Source organism: Arachis stenosperma, unplaced genomic scaffold, assembly GCF_014773155.1.
Source record: "Arachis stenosperma cultivar V10309 unplaced genomic scaffold, arast.V10309.gnm1.PFL2 arast.V10309.gnm1.Scaffold_100029, whole genome shotgun sequence".
Classification (NCBI taxonomy): Eukaryota; Viridiplantae; Streptophyta; class Magnoliopsida; order Fabales; family Fabaceae; genus Arachis; species Arachis stenosperma.
Window position 1 is genome coordinate 78,699 of NW_026651371.1, and position 20,318 is coordinate 99,016.

Sequence of the window (20,318 nt, forward strand, 5' to 3'; positions counted from 1 at the left end):
TTAATCCTTTCTATTCTATATTTTACCACATCACTAGTCTTAAGCGGAAAAATAATTAATTACCCCAATTGAATCTTTGGTTAGCTTAAGATAGAGATTGTGTATCAACTAAGTGTGGGGAAACTGTGGGAACTTGGGTTAATAAGGGAATGTGTTATGTTTTTACTTTGATAAAATATTAGAAATTTTGGTACCTACTCATGTGAGACCAGAAAAATAAAAAAAATCCATGTGCATTGATATGTTATGTTTATTTTCAAGTAAAAAAGAGAAAATTCAAAAATATTCAATAAATAAGTAAATAAATAAGGGGACAAAATTACCCCAATGCAAGGTTAAGTTAATAAAAATATCAATGCATATGTGATAAAATTAAAATAAAGGTTGATGCATGAGTATGTAATGCGAAAATGGGAATTTTGAGTAGCTAGGCATGAATTTAAAAGTATATAAAGTGTGTGTATAGGTGAGAGCTTAGGTTAGTCAAAGATTCATATTATAGCTCACTTGGCCATACATATACCCTCACCCTTACCTTAGCCCCATTACAACCCTTAAAAGACCGCATGATGTTTGCATTGGTATACTAAATATTTGTTTATTGGTTAGATGAAGAACAAAGTTTAGAAAGCATGATTAGAGAAGAGTAGAGTGAATTACCATATACACTTGAGAGACTAGGTTTGAAGCTCGTCACAGTCATTCAATCCCAGAATCCTGCTCGGAATACCATAGACAAGGTTTAGACTTTCCAGATCCTCATGAATGCTGCCATCTATCTAACTTATACCACGAAGATTCTGTTGGGGAATCTAAGAGATACGCATTCAAGCTCTGTTGCATGTAGAACGGAAGTGGTTGTCAATCACGCGCGTTCATAAGTGAGAATGATAATGAGGGTTATCTAATCATCACATTCATCATGTTCTTGGGTGCGAATGAATATCTTGGAACAAGAATAAAAGAGAATTGAATAAAAGAAAATAGAATTGCATTAATACTTGAGGTACAGCAGAGCTCCACACCCTTAATCTATGGTGTGCAGAAACACTACCGTTGAAAATACATAAGTAAAAGGTTCAGGCATGGCCGAATGGCCAGCCCCCATATGGTCACAAGACCGAATGATCAAAGACTAAAACCAAGATGTCAAATACATTAGTTAAATGTTCTATTTATAATAAACTAGCTCCTAGGGTTTACATGAGTAAGTAATTGATGCATAAATCCACTTCCGGGGCCCACTTGGTGTATGCTTGGGCTGAGCTTGATCAATCCACGAGCTGAGGCTTCTCTTGGAGTTGAACTCCGAGTTATGACGTGTTTTGGGCGTTCAACTCCGGATCATGACGTTTTTCTGGCGTTTAACTCCAGACAGCAGCATGTACTTGGCGTTCAACACCAAGTTACGTCGTCAATTTCCGAATAAAGTATGGACTATTATATATTGCTGGAAAGCCCTGGATGTCTACTTTCCAACTCCGTTGAGAGCGCGCCAATTGGAGTTCTGTAGCTCCAAAAAATCCATTTCGAGTGCAGGGAGGTCAGATTCCAACAGCATCAGTAGTCCTTTTGTCAGCCTTTTTCAGAGTTTTGCTCAAGTCCCTCAATTTCAGCCAGAAATTACCTGAAATCACAGAAAAACACACAAACTCATAGTAAAGTCCAGAAATGTGAATTTAACATAAAAACTAATGAAAACATCCCTAAAAGTAGCTTGAACTTACTAAAAACTACCTAAAAATAATGCCAAAAAGCGTATAAATTATCCGCTCATCACAACACCAAACTTAAATTGTTGCTTGTCCCCAAGCAACTGAAAATCAAATAGGATAAAAAGAAGAGAATATACTATAAATTCCAGAATATCAATGAATATTAATTATAATTAGATGAGCGGGACTTGTAGCTTTTTGCTTCTGAACAGTTTTGGCATCTCACTTTTTCCTTTGAAGTTCAGAATGATTGGCTTCTCTAGGAACTTAGAATTTCGGATAGTGTTATTGACTTTCCTAGTTAAGCATGTTGATTTTTGAACACAGCTACTTATGAGTCTTGGCCGTGGCCCTAAGCACTTTGTTTTCCAGTATTACCACCGGATACATAAATGCCACAAACACATAACTGGGTGAACCTTTTCAGATTGTGACTCAGCTTTGCTAGAGTCCCCAGTTAGTGGTGTCCAGAGCTCTTAAGCACACTCTTTTTTGCTTTGGATCACGACTTTAACCACTCAGTCTCAAACTTTTCACTTGGACCTTCATGACACAAGCACATGGTTAGGGACAGCTTGATTTAGCCGCTTAGGCCTGGATTTTATTTCCTTGGGCCCTCCTATCCATTGATGCTCAAAGCCTTGGATCCTTTTTACCCTTGCCTTTTGGTTTTAAGGGCTATTGGCTTTTTCTGCTTGCTTTTTCTTTTTCTTTCTAAATTTTTTTTCGCCATTTTTTTCACAAGCTTCTTCTTTTTCACTGCTTTTTCTTGCTTCAAGAATCAATTTCATGATTTTTCAGACCATCAATAACATTCTTCTTTGTTCATCATTCTTTCAAGAGCCAACAATTTTAACATTCATAAACAACAAGATCAAAAGACATATGCACTGTTCAAGCATTCATTCAGAAAACAAAAAATATTGTCACCACATCAATATAATTAAACTAAATTCAAGGATAAATTCGAAATTCATGTACTTCTTGTTCTTTTGAATTAAAACATTTTTCGTTTAAGAGAGGTGAAGGATTAATGGATTTTATTCATAGCTTTAAGGCATGGTTGCATACTAATGATCATGAAGTAAAGACATAAAACATAGATAAACACAATATTTAAAAACCGAAAACAGAAAGAAATAAGAACAAGGAATGAATCCACCTGAGTGAAGGTGGCACCTTCTTGAAGAACCAATGGTGCTCTTTGAGCTCCTCTATGTCTCTTCCTTGCTTCTGTTGAATGATTCCTAGTAATTTTGGTGTTCCTCCCCTTAGTTGCTTCCAATATTTGTGTGGAGGACAACTTATCCCCTGAGGTATCTCAGGGATCTCTTGATTTGCAGCCACATGTTCTACCACTGAGCTATGACGGCTTATATTAGTCTTTCCATCTCCCATGACTCAGAGGTGGAAGCTTTTTGTCTTCCCTTTGAGGTTTCTCTGGCTTTAGGTGCCATTAATGGTAATGGAAAAGCAAAAAAGCTATGCTTTTACCACACTAAACTTAAAATATTGCTCGCCCTCGAGCAAGAGAAGAAGAAGAGAAGAAGAAGAAGAAGAAGAAAATGGAGGAGAGTGAGGGAAGATGGATTCGGCTATATGGGTGGGATTGGGTGGGAAGGAGAAGTTGAATTGTAAAGGTAGGTGGGGTGTATGGGGAAGAGTGGATAAATGTGGGTGGTGAATGAAAAACAGAAGGGATGACCATGAATGGAGAGAGAGAGGGCGAGGTAGGTGGGGATCCTGTGAGGTTCACAGATCCTGAGGTGATCCTGTGGGGTCCACAGATCCTGAGGTGTCAAGGAATTCCATCCCTGCACCAAATAGGCATGTAAAATGCCTTTGCACACCATTCTGGCGTTTAAACGCCCATTGGTGCACATTCTGGGCGTTCAACGCCCATGTAAAGCATGTTTCTGGCGTTGAACGCCAGTTTCATGCTTGTTACTGGCGTTCAGCGCCAGTTTTTCCTCTCTGGGCACATTCCTGGCGTTCAGCGCCAGAATGTTGCTTGTTTCTGGCGTTCAGCGCCAGAATGATGCTCTGTTCTGGCGTTGAACGCCGGCCAGATGCACCTTACTGGCGTTGAACGCCAGCCTGTGCGTCCTCCAGGGTGAAAATTTTTTCTTCTGCTGTTTTTGATTCTGTTTTTAATTTTTATGATTTTTTCATGACTCCTCATAATCATGTACCTAATAAAACACAAATAACAATAAAATAGTATAAAATAGAAATTAGATAAATAAAATTGGGTTGCCTCCCAACAAGCGCTTCTTTAATGTCAATAGCTTGACAGTGGCTCTCATGGAGCCACAAGGTGATCAGGTCAATGTTGTATAGTTGTCCACACCAAACTTAGAGTTTGGATATGGGGTCTTAACACCAAACTTAGAGTTTGGTTGTGGCCTCACAACACCAAACTTAGAGTTTGACTGTGTGGGCTCTTCTTGACTCTGAGCTGAGAGAAGCTCTTCATGCTTACTCTCTTCTGTCACAGAGGAATGGCCATGTGCCTTAAACACAAGGTAGTCCCCATTCAATTGAAGGACTAATTCACCTCTGTTGACATCTATCACAGCTCTTACTGTGGCTAGGAAAGGTCTTCCAAGGATGATGCAATCATCCTCTTCCTTCCTAGTGTCTAAGATTATGAAATCAGCAAGGATGTAAAGGCCTTCAACCTTTACTAGCACGTCTTCTACTATTCCATAGGCTTGTCTTAATGACTTGTCTGCCAGTTGTAATGAGAACAAGGCAGGTTGTACCTCAATGATCCCCAGCTTCTCCATTACAGAGAGTGGCATAAGATTTATCCCTGACCCCAGGTCACACAGAGCTTTTTCAAAGATCATGGTGCCTATGGTACAAGGTATTAAGAACTTGCCAGGATCTTGTTTCTTTTGAGGTAGAATTTTCTGAATCCAAGTATCCAATTCATTAATGAGCAAGGAAGGTTCACTTTCCCAAGTCTCATTACCAAACAACTTGGCATTCAGCTTCATGATAGCTCCTAAGTATTGAGCAACTTGCTCTCCAGTTACATCTTCATCCTCTTCAGAGGATGAATAGTCTTCAAAGCTCATGAATGGCAGAAGGAGATTCAATGGAATCTCTATGGTCTCTGTATGAGCCTCAGATTCCTTTGGATCCTTAATAGGAAACTCCTTCTTGTTTGAGGAACGTCCCAGGTGGTCTTCCTCACTAGGATTTTCGTCCTCCTCCTCCCTTGTGCATTCGGCCATATTGACTATGTTAATGGCTTTGCACTCTCCTTTTGGATTCTCTTCTGTATTGCTTGGGAGAATACTGGGAGGAGTTTCAATGACTTTCTTACTCAGCTGGCCCACTTGTGCCTCCAAATTTCTAATGGAGGATCTTGTTTCATTCATGAAACTGAAAGTGGCCTTTGACAGATCAGAGACTACATTGGCTAAATTAGAAGTGTTTTGTTCAGAATTCTCTGTCTGTTGCTGAGAAGATGATGGATATGGCTTGCTATTGCCCAGCCTGTTGCGTCCACCATTGTTAAAACCTTGTTGAGGTTTTTGTTGATCCTTCCATGAGAAATTTGGATGATTTCTCCATGATGAGTTATAGGTGTTTCCATAAGGTTCACCCATATAATTAACCTCTGCCATGGCAGGGTTCTCAGGATCATAAGCTTCTTCAGAAGCTGCCTCTCTAGTACTGTTGGATGCATGTTGCCATCCATTCAGATTTTGAGAGATCATGTTGACCTGTTGAGTCAACACTTTGTTCTGTGCCAGTATGGCGTTCAGAGCATCAATTTCAAGAACTCTTTTCTTCTGAGGTATCCCATTATTCACAGAATTCCTCTCAGAGGTGTACATGAACTGGTTGTTTGCAACCATGTCAATGAGCTCTTGAGCCTCTTCAGGCGTTTTCTTCAGGTGAATAGATCCACCTGCAGAATGGTCCAATGACATTTTCGAAAATTCAGAGAGACCATAATAGAATATATCTAATATGGTCCATTCTGAAAACATGTTAGATGGACATCTTTTGGTCAGCTGCTTGTATCTTTCCCAAGCTTCATAGAGGGATTCACCATCTTTTTGTTTGAAGGTTTGAACATCCACTCTTAGCTTGCTCAGCTTTTGAGGAGGAAAGAATTTATCCAAGAAGGCAGTGACCAGCTTATCCCATGAGTCCAGGCTATCCTTGGGTTGTGAATCCAACCATATTCTAGCTCTGTCTCTTACAGCAAAAGGGAAAAGCATGAGTCTGTAGACTTCAGGATCAACCCCATTCGTCTTTACAGTCTCACAGATCTGCAAGAACTCAGTTAAAAACTGATAAGGATCTTCAGATGGAAGTCCATAAAACTTGCAGTTTTGTTGCATTAAGGCAACTAGCTGAGGTTTCAGCTCAAAGTTATTGGCTCCAATGGCAGGAATGGAGATGCTTCTTCCATCAAACTTGGACATTGGCTTTGTGAAGTCACCAAGCATTCTCCTTGCATTATTATTATTTTCGGCTGCCATCTCCTTCTCTTGTTCTAATGTTTCTGAAAGGTTACCTTTAGAATAATTTAATTTAGCTTCTCTTAATTTTCTCTTCAGAGTCCTTTCAGGTTCTGGATCAATTTCAACAAGAGTGCCTTTATCCTTGTTCCTGCTCATATGAAAGAGAAGAAAACAAGAAAAGAAAGAGGAATCCTCTATGTCACAGTATAGAGATTCCTTTATGTTAGTAGAAAAAGAAAGGGGTAGAAGAATGAAGAAGGTGATTCGGATTTTTGGATGAAGAGAGGTGAAGAGAAGTGTTAGTAATTAAATAATTAAATAGAAGAAGAAAAGAGAAGGGAGAATTCGAAAATAATTTTTGAAAAAGAGGTTAGTAATTTTTGAAAATTAGAGATAAATTGTAATTAAAATTAAAACATGAAACATTTAGTTAATTAAAAAGAATTTTTTGAAAAAGAGAGAGATATTTTCGAAAATAGAAGAGGGAGAAGTAGTTAGGTGGTTTTGAAAAGATAAGAAACAAATAAAAGTTAGTTAGTTGATTGAAAAAGATTTGAAATCAGAATTGAAAAAGATAAGAAGATAGCAAGTTGGATAAGATATTTTGAAATCAAATTTTGAAAAAGATAAAATTTTTGAAAAAGATAAAATAAAAGATAAAAAGATTTAATTCAAAAATTTTGAAATTATTTACTTCACTAACAAGAAACTACAAGATAAGATTCTAGAACTTAAAGATTGAACCTTTCTTAACAAGAAAGTAACAAACTTCAAATTTTTGAACCAATCACATTAATTATTAGTGAATTTTCGAAAATATGATGTAAAAGATAAGAAAAAGATTTTAAAAATAATTTGAAAAATGTTTTTGAAATTTTCGAAAAATGGAAAAAAAATGAAAAAGATATGATTTTTGAAAAAGATTAAAAAGATAAGATTTTTAAAATTGAAATCTTGACTTGACTTGTAAGAAACAACTAATTTTAAAAATTTTTGACCAAGTCAACCCAAAATTTCGAAAATTTGGAGGGAAATAAGGAAAAGATATTTTTTTTTATTTTTGAATTTTTAATTATGAGAGAGAAAACAACAAAAATACTCAATGCATAAAATTTTTAGATCAAAACCATGAATGCATGCAAGAATGCAATGAATGTCAAGATGAACACCAAGAACACTTTGAAGATCATGATGAACATCAAGAACACAATTTTAAAAAAATTTTTGATGCAAAGAAAACATGCAAGACACCAAACTTAGAAATCTTTAATGCATGGACTCTAACAAACGAAAAATGCATATGAAAAACAACAAACAACACAGAACAAGAAAACATCAAGATCAAACAAGAGGTCTTATCAAGAACAACTTGAAGATCATGAAGAACACTATGAATGCATGGGATTTTCGAAAAAATGTAAGAAAAATTTTTAAAGCATGCAATTGACACCAAACTTAAAAATTGACTCAAGACTAAGAACACAAAATATTTTTGATTTTTGTGATTTTCTAATTTTTTTGGATTTTTATTAATTTTTTTCGAAAATATAGCTTGGAAAAACGAAAAATAAAAAGAAAAATTTTGAAAAAGATTTTTGAAAAGAAAATTACCTAATCTGAGCAACAAGATGAACCGTCAGTTGTCCATTCTCGAACAATCCCCGGCAACGGCGCCAAAAACTTGGTGGACGAAATTGTGATCCATGCTCTTTGTACTTGTATAAAATTTAATAATTGGCTCTATTTGAATTCACAACTCCGTTCAACTAACCAGCAAGTGTACTGGGTCGTCCAAGTAATAAACCTTACGTGAGTAAGGGTCGATCCCACAGAGATTGTTGGTATGAAGCAAGCTATGGTCACCTTGTAAATCTCAGTTAGGCAGATTAAAAGTGTTTATGGTTTTGGAAATCAATAATAAGAAAATAGATGAAATAATAAAAGGGATAGAACACTTATGCAGATTCATTGGTCGGAATTTCAGATAAGCATATGGAGATACTGTAAGGCTCAAGGACGCCTGCTCTCCTACTGCTTCAACTCAATCCTTCTTACTCCTCTCCATGGCAAGCTGTATGTAGGGCATCACCGTTGTCAGTGGCTACATCCCATCCTCTCAGTGAAAATGGTCCTCTGCGGCTGTCACTTGCATGGCTAATCATCTGTCGGTTCTCAATCAGGTTGGAATAGAATCCATTGATTCTTTTGCGCTTGTCATCACGCCCAGCCTTCAGGAGTTTGAAGCTCGTCACAGTCATTCAATCCCAGAATCCTACTCGGAATACCATAGACAAGGTTTAGACTTTCTGGATCCTCATGAATGCCGCCATCTATCTAACTTATACCACGAAGATTCTGTTGGGGAATCTAAGAGATACGCATTCAAGCTCTGTTGCATGTAGAACGGAAGTGGTTGTCAATCACGCGCGTTCATAAGTGAGAATGATAATGAGGGTTATCTAATCATCACATTCATCATGTTCTTGGGTGCAAATGAATATCTTGGAACAAGAATAAAAGAGAATTGAATAAAAGAAAATAGAATTGCATTAATACTTGAGGTACAGCAGAGCTCCACACCCTTAATCTATGGTGTGCAGAAACTCCACCGTTGAAAATACATAAGTAAAAGGTTCAGGCATGGCCGAATGGCCAGCCCCCATATGGTCACAAGACCGAATGATCAAAGACTAAAACCAAGATGTCAAATACATTAGTTAAATGTTCTATTTATAATAAACTAGCTCCTAGGGTTTACATGAGTAAGTAATTGATGCATAAATCCACTTCCGGGGCCCACTTGGTGTATGCTTGGGCTGAGCTTGATCAATCCACGAGCTGAGGCTTCTCTTGGAGTTGAACTCCAAGTTATGACGTGTTTTGGGCGTTCAACTCCGGATCATGACGTTTTTCTGGCGTTTAACTCCAGACAGCAGCATGTACTTGGCGTTCAACGCCAAGTTACGTCGTCAATTTCCGAATAAAGTATGGACTATTATATATTGCTGGAAAGCCCTAGATGTCTACGTTCCAACGCCGTTGAGAGCGCGCCAATTGGAGTTCTGTAGCTCCAAAAAACCCATTTCGAGTGCAGGGAGGTCAGATTCCAACAGCATCAGCAGTCCTTTTGTCAGCCTTTTTCAGAGTTTTGCTCAAGTCCCTCAATTTCAGCCAGAAATTACCTGAAATCACAGAAAAACACACAAACTCATAGTAAAGTCCAGAAATGTGAATTTAACATAAAAACTAATGAAAACATCCCTAAAAGTAGCTTGAACTTACTAAAAACTACCTAAAAACAATGCCAAAAAGCGTATAAATTATCCGCTCATCAGCGTCCGTGTCATTCTGAAAAAGAGCCTCCCACGCATCCGTGTCGCCCACGTGAACACGTGGCCCTGTAAAATCGATGTAAACAGGTGTATGGCAACAAGTTGTGATGGAGTGGGGCTGGAATCATGCTAGAAGAACAAGCTCTACCACGCGAACGTGTGCTCCACGCGTCCGCGTCGTTTTCAAAATATGGCCATTCATGCGATCGCATCAACCACACAAACGCATCACCCTAAAATTTGGCAAAATGAGTTTCAAACAGAGAGTTGCGCGAACACGAGGCTGCACTCGCGCCAATAGCATAAATCAGACTACGCGACCGCATGACCCACGCGTCCGCGTCACCGATAATTATTTTACACCACGCGACCGCGTCACTCACGCGTTCGCATCACGTGTGGCACACAACTTATCCAGATCAGCCAAACATCTTATCTTTTCTTCCCCAAATCCTAATTTTTTCTTATCCCTTCTTATTTCTTTCTTCTCTCTTCTTCCTTCTTCCTTCTTTCTCACTTTTTACTTCCTCTTTTTCACCACCATTATCAAGGTTTTTCTTTTCTTTTTCCCTCTTTACTTTTCTATTCTTATTCTTATTTTTATGTTTTCTTCTTCTTTTTCTTTTTACTTTCATTATCTATGTTTTCTTTTTTTTCTTTTTCTTTTAATTGGTGTTAGAAATTTATTTGGGTCATTATTTTCTATATTTTTCTTGTGGATTATTAAGGAATTGTTTGACAATTATATATTACTTTTTATAGGGTTGCTTGCATGTTCAATTTAATACTTTCAATAACTTATTTAGCATGCGTGCTAAGTGTTTGTGAAAAAGTCCGTATGGCATCATGCACTACTTTTATGTTATCTTACTACTTTAATGCCTGTTTTTCACAAAACCCCTTTTATATTTTATTAATTAAAATATAATTGTCAATACAAACATATTGTTAGTTTGAAAGAGATGATAATCTAACTTGGACATTTAGTGCTTGATCTATGCTACTCATGCCTTTGCCAGCATGCCAATAAACATCTTGCATTTAATTGTCATTACATGCACTTGCTATATTTTCATTGATAAACGTTTCACATGAAGTCATGATCATGTGTTAACGACATCCCTCTTTACCGTGCATTGATTATCACCTATACTATCCTCTCCCTTGCTCGAACCCTTAGTTTTACATGTACTTATTTTTTTCCTTTTTAGGATGGCCACCAAGAAAGAAAAAGAGAAAGCTACTCCCAAACCATCAGCAAGGAAAGGAACAAAAAGAGCACTAGCTGCGGAACCACTCGTTCACTTGTACATCTCTGCATGCACCGAGGACGGTGCAATCTATAAGTGTGGGGGGTCGATACCGACTTCCAGGGGTTAGTTACCTTCTTTTCAACACCAAATTCTATTTTCTTTGTTTGTTCATTGTTGCATTTTGCATATTTAATTGCATGTTTGTTTGATTTTATGCATTTAGTTGGTTGAAGTAATATTTTCTTTTTCAAGAAATTTTTATAGTATTTCACTAATTTAAATTGAAAAATTTTTGTTAAATTTGTTTGAATTTGTATTTGGAACATAGTTTAAAAAGCTAAGAACACACAATCCGTAAGATTTTGAGCCTAACTACATGGTTACACTATTTAAACCATGAATTTTATTCTTATGTGTTTTCTTCCCTATGATTGCAATCTTTGCTTTGTTCCATTCTATATGTCTACTATTTAGTGTATTTACATGCTTGCCTATGATTGAGGACATTACTTGTTTTAGCTCACTTCTCCCAAATAAGCCTACCCTTTTATGTCACCCTTGTTAGCCACTTTGAGCCTTTTAATCCTTTCTATTCTATATTTTACCACATCACTAGTCTTAAGCGGAAAAATAATTAATTACCCCAATTGAATCTTTGGTTAGCTTAAGATAGAGATTGTGTATCAACTAAGTGTGGGGAAACTGTGGGAACTTGGGTTAATAAGGGAATGTGTTATGTTTTTACTTTGATAAAATATTAGAAATTTTGGTACCTACTCATGTGAGACCAGAAAAATAAAAAAAATCCATGTGCATTGATATGTTATGTTTATTTTCAAGTAAAAAAAGAGAAAAATTCAAAAATATTCAATAAATAAGTAAATAAATAAGGGGACAAAATTACCCCAATGCAAGGTTAAGTTAATAAAAATATCAATGCATATGTGATAAAATTAAAATAAAGGTTGATGCATGAGTATGTAATGCGAAAATGGGAATTTTGAGTAGCTAGGCATGAATTTAAAAGTATATAAAGTGTGTGTATAGGTGAGAGCTTAGGTTAGTCAAAGATTCATATTATAGCTCACTTGGCCATACATATACCCTCACCCTTACCTTAGCCCCATTACAACCCTTAAAAGACCGCATGATGTTTGCATTGGTATACTAAATATTTGTTTATTGGTTAGATGAAGAACAAAGTTTAGAAAGCATGATTAGAGAAGAGTAGAGTGAATTACCATATACACTTGAGAGACTAGAGTGATATACACTACCAGTGAGGGTTCAATGCTTGATTCTATATTCCCTGTTTTCATGAGCTATCTTCTTACAAGTTTACTTGTTTTTACTGTGTGATTTGAATTAGTGAAATCCAGTTCATATTTGTTCTTGAAGGATTTGTTTACTTTTAACCAAGTAGGTAGAAACATTTTGCATGTAGTTTCATTCACATAGATAGGTTGCATTTCATGAGTCTTGCTTTTCCCTACTCATTTATTTTATCTCCTTAAGTTAAGCATGAGGACATGCTAATATCTAAGTGTGGGGAGATTGATAAACCATTATTTTATGATTTATATTGTATTTAATTGAGTGGTTTTATCAAGTTTTTACCCACTTATTCATATGATTAGCATGTATTTACAATTCCTTCCCAAAATTGTTCCATGGTTGAAAACCTGCTTCCTAGAGATCTTTTTATTGTGTATTTTAATTCTCATTTATACCATTCGATGTCGTTATCCGTGTGTTAAGTATTTCAGACTTCATAGGGTAAGAATGGCTTAGAGAATAGAGAGGAAGCTTGCAAAAAGGGAAGGAGCACAAGAAATAAAGGAGACAACCAGCGAACAGTGACGCGCACGCATGGTTGATGCGTGCACGCGATTTGGACGAAATCACAGCGACGCGTACACGTGCTTGACGCATACGCGTGGATTGAAGTTCACGCAAACGACGCGAGCGTGTGCCTGACTCGCACGCGTGGAGAGGAAAATCGTCAAATGCGTACCCGTAACCGACGCGTACGCGTGACATGCGCGATCTGCAGAAAATTCAGAAAACTTTGAGGGCAGTTCCGAGCCACGTTTTGACCCAGTTTTTGACCCAGAAACACAGAATAAAGCCAGGGAACATGCAGAGACTCAATGAACATTCATACAACATTCATAATTCACAATTTTAGTTTTTAGATGTAGTTTTAGAGAGAGAGAGGCTCTCTCCTCTCTCTTAGGATTTAGGATTAGGATTCCTCTTAAAGTATTTAGGATTTCTTCTTCTCAATTTCCAGGTTTAATGTTCCTTTTATTTATTTTTTCAATTTAATTTATGAACTTTTCCATGTTAGATTTGATTTCTTTTATTAATGCAAATTGAGGTATTTTAGATTTATGATTTTTACTTAGCTTTTTATATTCTTGGCTTTAATTGATGAATTGATAAATTGGAGACCCTTGAGTTGGAAGACTCAAGAGTTAATTGGTGATTGGCTCTCTAGCCACTAACACTAATCCTTTCCAAGGGAGAGGATTAGGACTCGTGACTAGAAGTTGACTCCTAATTTAATTTTCCTTTATTTAGTAAAGGATAACCAAGTAGAACAACAATCAATTACCATTACACTTGGAAAATCCAACAAGGATAGAACTTCCAATTAATCATTCTACCAGTCAAGGTTTTTTATTTAGATATATATAAATCTCTTTTAATTTATATTGCTTTAATTTATAATTATATCTGTGCCCATTACCCAAACTCCAAATTTCCCAGAAAACTCATAACCAATAATAAATCATACTTCCCTGCAATTCTTTGAGAAGACGACCCGAGGTTTAAATACTTCGGTTATTACTTTTTATTGGGTTTCGTTACTTGTGACAACCAAACTTTTATACGAAAGGATTCTTGTTAGTTTAGAAACTATACTTGCAATGAGAATTTATTATGAAATTCTATACTAGCAAGAATCCGATCGTTAAACACCAAACTTAGAATGCAATCATATATGCCAAATTCTTGAAAGTAAACTAAGAATAAAAAAAAGTTACCGATGGCTGGGTTGCCTCCCAACAAGCGCTCTTTTAATGTCATTAGCTTGACATGTTCATGACTTTCTTTCTCTTCTCCCAGTTGGTTAAGAGGAATGACCTCAAGGGGAAAGAAGAGGAGAAAATTGAAATCCCCTGTATTGGCTTCTTCCGAACAAGCTTTTTTTGTTGTTAGCTTGAGTGAACTTGCTTGTTAGGGTAGGGGTTGGATTGCTTTTTGACCTTCTCTTTTCATGGATATGGTCTTCCATTTCTTGGTCATAATCCTCTTTTTGGTGCTTTTGTTGGTTGCCTTCACTTCTTTGATATCAAGAGTTGGGTGTTGTGTGACGGTTGGAGTGTCGTCTTCATCAAGAGCTTCTTGGATTGATGGTTCAATGAAACCATCCTTCTTGCAAATCTCTGCTTCATGGGGATGTGGATTTCCTTGGTTGTCTTCCTCCCTTTCTTTTGTAGGATCTTACAGTACTTCCTTTAGGAGTAGGGATGTGGATTTCCTTGGTTGTCTTCCTCCCTTTCTTTTGTAGGATCTTGCAGTACTTCTTTTAGGAGTGTGTTTGCATATTGACTACTAGAATTGTGCCATAGCATTTGATTCCATGTTTTCTTGTACCCATAAACAAGAAAACATCAAATGCACCTTACAGAATAAAGAATAAGGAAAGAAGAGAAGAATTTAAATAAGATAAAGAAAATAAAGGCACGTAAAAGAAAAAGAAAGAACAGAAAATAAAATTAAACAAGATCTAAGTTAGAATCTAACCAGATGTATGTTGTCAATCTCAATTAAACCCCAGAAACGGCGTGATAAATCCACATTTCATGGTATTTATTTGCTTTAATTAGGTAGATTTTATCATCTTTTCCTACATTTATTCACGAAAATAGCATGATTTTATAAATTCTTCCTAAAATGTGTTTAAGAGTAAAAAATGCTTTTTAAGTCCTAAATTTGCTAATTTTGATTCACCTTAATTCCATTCGATGCCTTGATGTATTTGATGAAGTGATTTCAGGTTTCCAAGGCAAGTATGGATTGAAGGAGTGAGAAGAAAGCATGCAAAAGTCAAGAATTTATGAAGAAATGAAGTTTGTAGTGTTTTACAATCGTGCGTATGCACAAGCATTCATGCGTATGCACAACTACAGTTTTTACACCCGTGCGTACTAATGAGTCGATATTTTATAAGCTTTTTGGCATTGTTTTCATATAGTTTTTAGCATGTTTTGTTCAAGTTTTATTAAGTTTTCATAGGTTTTAGTGTAAAATTCAAATTTTTGAATTCTACTTTGAGTTTGTGTGTTTTTTTATGCAATTTCAGGTATTTTCTGGCTGAAATTGAGGAGTTGGAGCAAAAGTCTGATTTAGAGGCAGAGAAAGCACTGCAGATGCTGTCCAAATATGACCTATTTGCACTCAAAAGAGCTTTTCTGGAGCTACAAAAATCCAAATGGAGCATTCTTAACGTCTTTGGAAAGCTGACCTCTAGAGCTTTCCAACAATGTAATAGTCTATACTTTGCTTCAGAATAGAAGGCACAAAACTGGTGTTCAACGACAGCCTCCTGCCCTAGTCCAGGCGTCCAGCGCCCAAAGGAGGAAACCAACGTCCAAACGCCCAAAGAGGACCCCCTAGCTAGCGTTAAGCGCACTAGAGACCTCATAGCACGTAGATCTCATCAAAGCTCAACCCAAACACTCGTCAAATGGGCCCCAGAAGGGGATTTAAGCACTAAAAGAGTGTTTACCTTTTCTTATGTAAACCTTAGTCATTAGCTTAGTATTTAAAGAACTTTTACACGATCTTCAAAGGGGGATCTACCATATTTCATTTTTCACATTGTATTTTCTATCAGTATGAGTTTCTAAACCTCCTAGGTTAAGGGGAGGAGCCCTGCTGAGTTTTACGGATTAATAAAAGTACTACTATTCTTTCTTAATTCGTGTTTGATTCTCTATTCTAAGATGTATCTTCGTTCTTCATCAATATGAATGCAGTGAACAGTCATAAGGTTATCACATTCTACATGGGTTTAGAGTGAGTCTTTCATCGAACAATGATGAACCACCTACTTGATTATACATCTCTTAGACGGCTAATCCAAGACTTCGTTGGGGACTTCTCGAGACACCAGCTCAGCCGAGGTACGAGGAGATTAGGGTCTCTGTGGTAGAGGCTAGAACCATAGGCACATCATCTTCTGATCCGAAAGATTCGACCTTATCTGTGGCGTTTTGAGTAGGATCGCCAAGGAGAATGAACTGCAAGAGCTTCACCTTCAATCAGATCTGGAGGAGTATTGGCAGCTGCTCAAACCAGTGTCAATCACATACAGCCTGCCATAGAAGAAATCATTCACAATTGAAGAAGACAGTAAGACCAGAGTTAATCCAAAAGGACAAAGCATCTCCAAGCCTTAACCATCTTCTTATAATTGGTTACATTCGAATTCACAAAGTATTTTATACCTTATTTTCTTTTATGCAATTAATTAAACCACCTACATTTCTATCCGCCTAAGATTTAGAAGATAACCATAGCTTGCTTCAAACCACAATCCTCATGGGATCGACCTTGAATCGCTCAGGAATTACTTGGACGACCCAGTGCACTTGCTGGTTCAGTTGTACGAAGTGTGGGAATTCGTGCACCAAGTTTTTGGCGCCGTTGCCAGGGATTGTTCGTGTTTGGACAACTGACAGATTATCTTGTTCCCTAGATTAGGTATTGTCTTTAATTTTGTTAGAGTCTTTTATTTTATTTTTCTTTTTTCGAAAACATCAAAAACTTTTTAAAATTTTTTTCTTTTCTTTATTTAATCTTTGTTTTTGGTTTGAGTCTTTTGTTTTTGTTCTTGGTTGAATTTTTGAATTCTTTGAGTCCCTTTTCAAAAAAATTTCAAAATTTGTGTCTTTTATTTAAGTCTTGTGTCAATTTTTAAGTTTGGTGTCTTCTTGTGTGTTTTCTTTAATTTTTTGAAAATTCTATCTTTGGTTTTCAAAAATTTTAAGTTTGGTGTCTTTTACATGTTCTTGTGTTCTTTAATTTTCTTTGAGTTTTGTTCTTGGTGTTTGACGATTGGATTTTCTATCGGTAAAGAATAAAAATATAATCGCGTTGTAAGTATAGTTTCTAAACCAACAGAGAATCCTTTCGTAAAAAAGTTTTGATTGTCACAAGTAACAAACCCCTTTGGAATTGATAATCGAAGTATTTAAACCTCGGGTCGCCTTCTCAAGGAATTACAGGGAAGTATGATTTATTATTGGTTATGGAAAAAGATATATTTTATTTTGGGTTTTTTTAAAATAAGGAACAAGTAATGTAAAATAACAAGTCGTTAAAATAATAACTAATAAAGCTCTTGGCAAGGTATGAGAATTGAAAATCCTGTCCTAGTTATCCTTATCACTGGTGGTGAGAATTGTTTATTGCTCCCACTTAGTTAACTCTTACTAATTAAAGGAAAGTCAAGTGGACTAATCAGTTTGATTCCTCAATTCCTAGTCAACTCCTATGGAAAGACTAGCGTTAGATGGATTCAAACCAATCAACAACTTCCAATTATCAATCACAATGGAGTTTGTTAACTCGAGTGTTACCAATTACTCAACCAAAGCCAAAAAGGGAAAAATCTAAATTATTTATATAAATAAAAGAAAGCAATCATAATTTTGAAATACCTCAATAATGTGTATTAAATAAGAAAATCAATCCTAACATGGAGTTCATAAACCAAATTGAGAAAATAAATAAAAGGAACATTGAAACTGTGATTTGAAGAAGATGAAATCCTAATCTTAATAGAAATCCTAATTTTAATCCTAAGAGAGAGGAGAGAACCTCTCTCTCTAAAAACTACATCTAAAATTATGAAAAGTGGATTATGAATGAATGTATGAAGTCTCCCTTCGTTCCTCTACTTTGCAGCCTTTAATCTGTGTTTTCTGGGCCGAGAACTGGGTCAAAAACAGCCCAGAATTCGCTGGTTATGAAATCTGCCACGCTGATTTTCGTCACTGCGACGCGTCCGCGTGGAGCACACGTTCGCGTCGCCTAGCTGTACGGCGATGATAAACCCCATTTGTAGGGTTTATCTTGTATTGATTTTAGGGGATTTTATCACCTTTTACCCACATTTATTCAATGAAATAGCATGGTTTTGTATATTCTCCTTTAATTGCGCTTAAGAGTGAAAAAACATGCTTTTTAGGTCTTAAAATAGATAAATTTAATTCACCTTGATTCCACTAGATACCTTGATATGTTTGTTAAGTAATTTCAGATTTAGGAGGCAAAGATTGGATAAAGGAAATAAAGGAAAAGCATGTAAAAATGGAGAACTCATGAAGAAATGAAGGAATCGCAAAAGCTGTCAAGCCGACCTCTTCTCACTTAATAGGCCATAACTTGAGCTATAGAGGTCCAAATGATGCGGTTCTAGTTGGGTTGGAAAGCTAACATTCGGGGCTTTGAAATGATATAAGATTTGCCATAGTTGCTACACGTTTGGTGACGCGCACGCGCACTATACGCGCACGCGTCGTTGCTGCCATATGATCCACTTAAAGCAATACGTGGCCAGCGAATTCTAAAGCCTTGTGGGCCCAATCCAACTCATTTCTGATGCTATTTAAGCCATGGATTGAAGAGGGATGAACAAGTTAGTTACCATTAGTTTAGTTTAGCTTAGTTTAGTAGTTAGAGTTAGTTTCTAGAGAGAGAAGCTCTCACTTCTCTCTAGAATTAGGATTAGGATTAGGTTAGAATTTCTTAGATCTAGATTTTAATCTTTGCTCTCATCTACTTCTACCTTTCAATTCCTTGTTGTTACATTCATTCTTCTTCTATTCTTTTGTTGTAATTTCTTTTATGTTGTTTCTATATTTTGTTGTAGATCTACTCTTGTTCCTTCTCCCTTCTTTCCATTCTATTCAAGGTAATTCATAATAATTGTGCTTCTTTTGATTGTTGTTGTTAATTTCTTGCAATAATTGTTGTTAGATTCTATTCTTGTTATCAATTTTCTTTGTTTTTCTTTTGTACCTTCCAAGTGTTTGATGAAATGCTTGGTTGGATTTTAGTATAGATTTTGTTCCTTTTGGCCTAGGTAGAGTAATTAGTGACTCTTGAGTTATCTAATTCCTTTGTTGATTGATAATTAGAAGTTGCTAATTGATTTGAATGCCTCTAAAGCTAGTCTTTCCTTTAGGAGTGGATTAGGACTTGAGGAATCAAATTGATTCATCCACTTGACTTTCTTCCATGGTTAGAGGTTAACTAAGTGGGAGTAATGGATAATTTGTTATCACAATTGAGGAGGATAACTAGAATAGGACTTCTAGTACTCATATCTTGCCAAGAGCTTTATTAGTTGTTAGTTTATTTTCTTTGCCATTTATATTTCTTGTCCAAAATCTTAAAAACCCCAAATATAACTCACAACCAATAACAAGACACCTCATTACAATTCCTAGGGAGAACGACCCGAGGTTCAATACTTCAGTTTATAAATTTAGGAGTTTGTACTAGTGACAAACAACTTTTTGTATGAAAGGATTATTGTTTGGTTTAGAAACTATACTTTACAACGAGACTTCATTAGTGAAATTCTAAACCGTCAAAAATTCAATCATCAAAATGGCACCGTTGCCGGGGAATTGCAATGGTGTTGTGTTATTGGTTATTGTATATATGTGAATATTGTAAATATGTTTGCTTTTTGCTTCTTTGTTAGTTTTTAGTTTGTTCTCTTTATTTGTTCCTATTTACTACTGTATGTTTTCGTACTCTATAAGGAACAATACATAAAATTATATAAAAAAATTTAAAAATTAATTAAAATAAATGTAATAATTATTGTTATAAATATTTTACAAATTTATAATTAAAATCAAACTCTCAATATTTTTAATATTAAAATATTAAAAATAATTAGTATTTGTTTTAATCAATTCGAATTTGTTCAATGACCATCTCACTCATCCGCTTAAACAACTATTAGGAGTTAGAATCTTGGCTTGTGTGTGAAGCAATCCATTGGCTAGCGGTAAACCCTTACTAAATGGAGCATCAATACGTGGTTAGACTTGGCAGGAGTACCCAAATGCGCGGGTATCCGATCCATTAATACCCTGTTCAGGAGGGTAATAACGCGATCCGAGTCGAGACTGATTTTGCTCAGGACAGAGCATGGTTGGAGTTACGGTGTTCCTGCCCCGGATATATATTCACATCGCTGCTTATCCCGTTACCAGCACTGTTGAGCCCGTCACCACCATTCTCCTACCGAGTCTCTCTTCTCAAGGTAAGTTCTCTCTCTCTCTCTCTCTCTCTCTCTCTCTCTCTCTCTCTCTCTCTCTCTCTCCTCAATTTCATTATCCCTTTGCATCGAAAAAAGTATATAATGTCACACTTATTTTAAAAAGGATGAAACTCTTCAAATACACGGTATAATGTATAAAGACGTAATATCCTAAA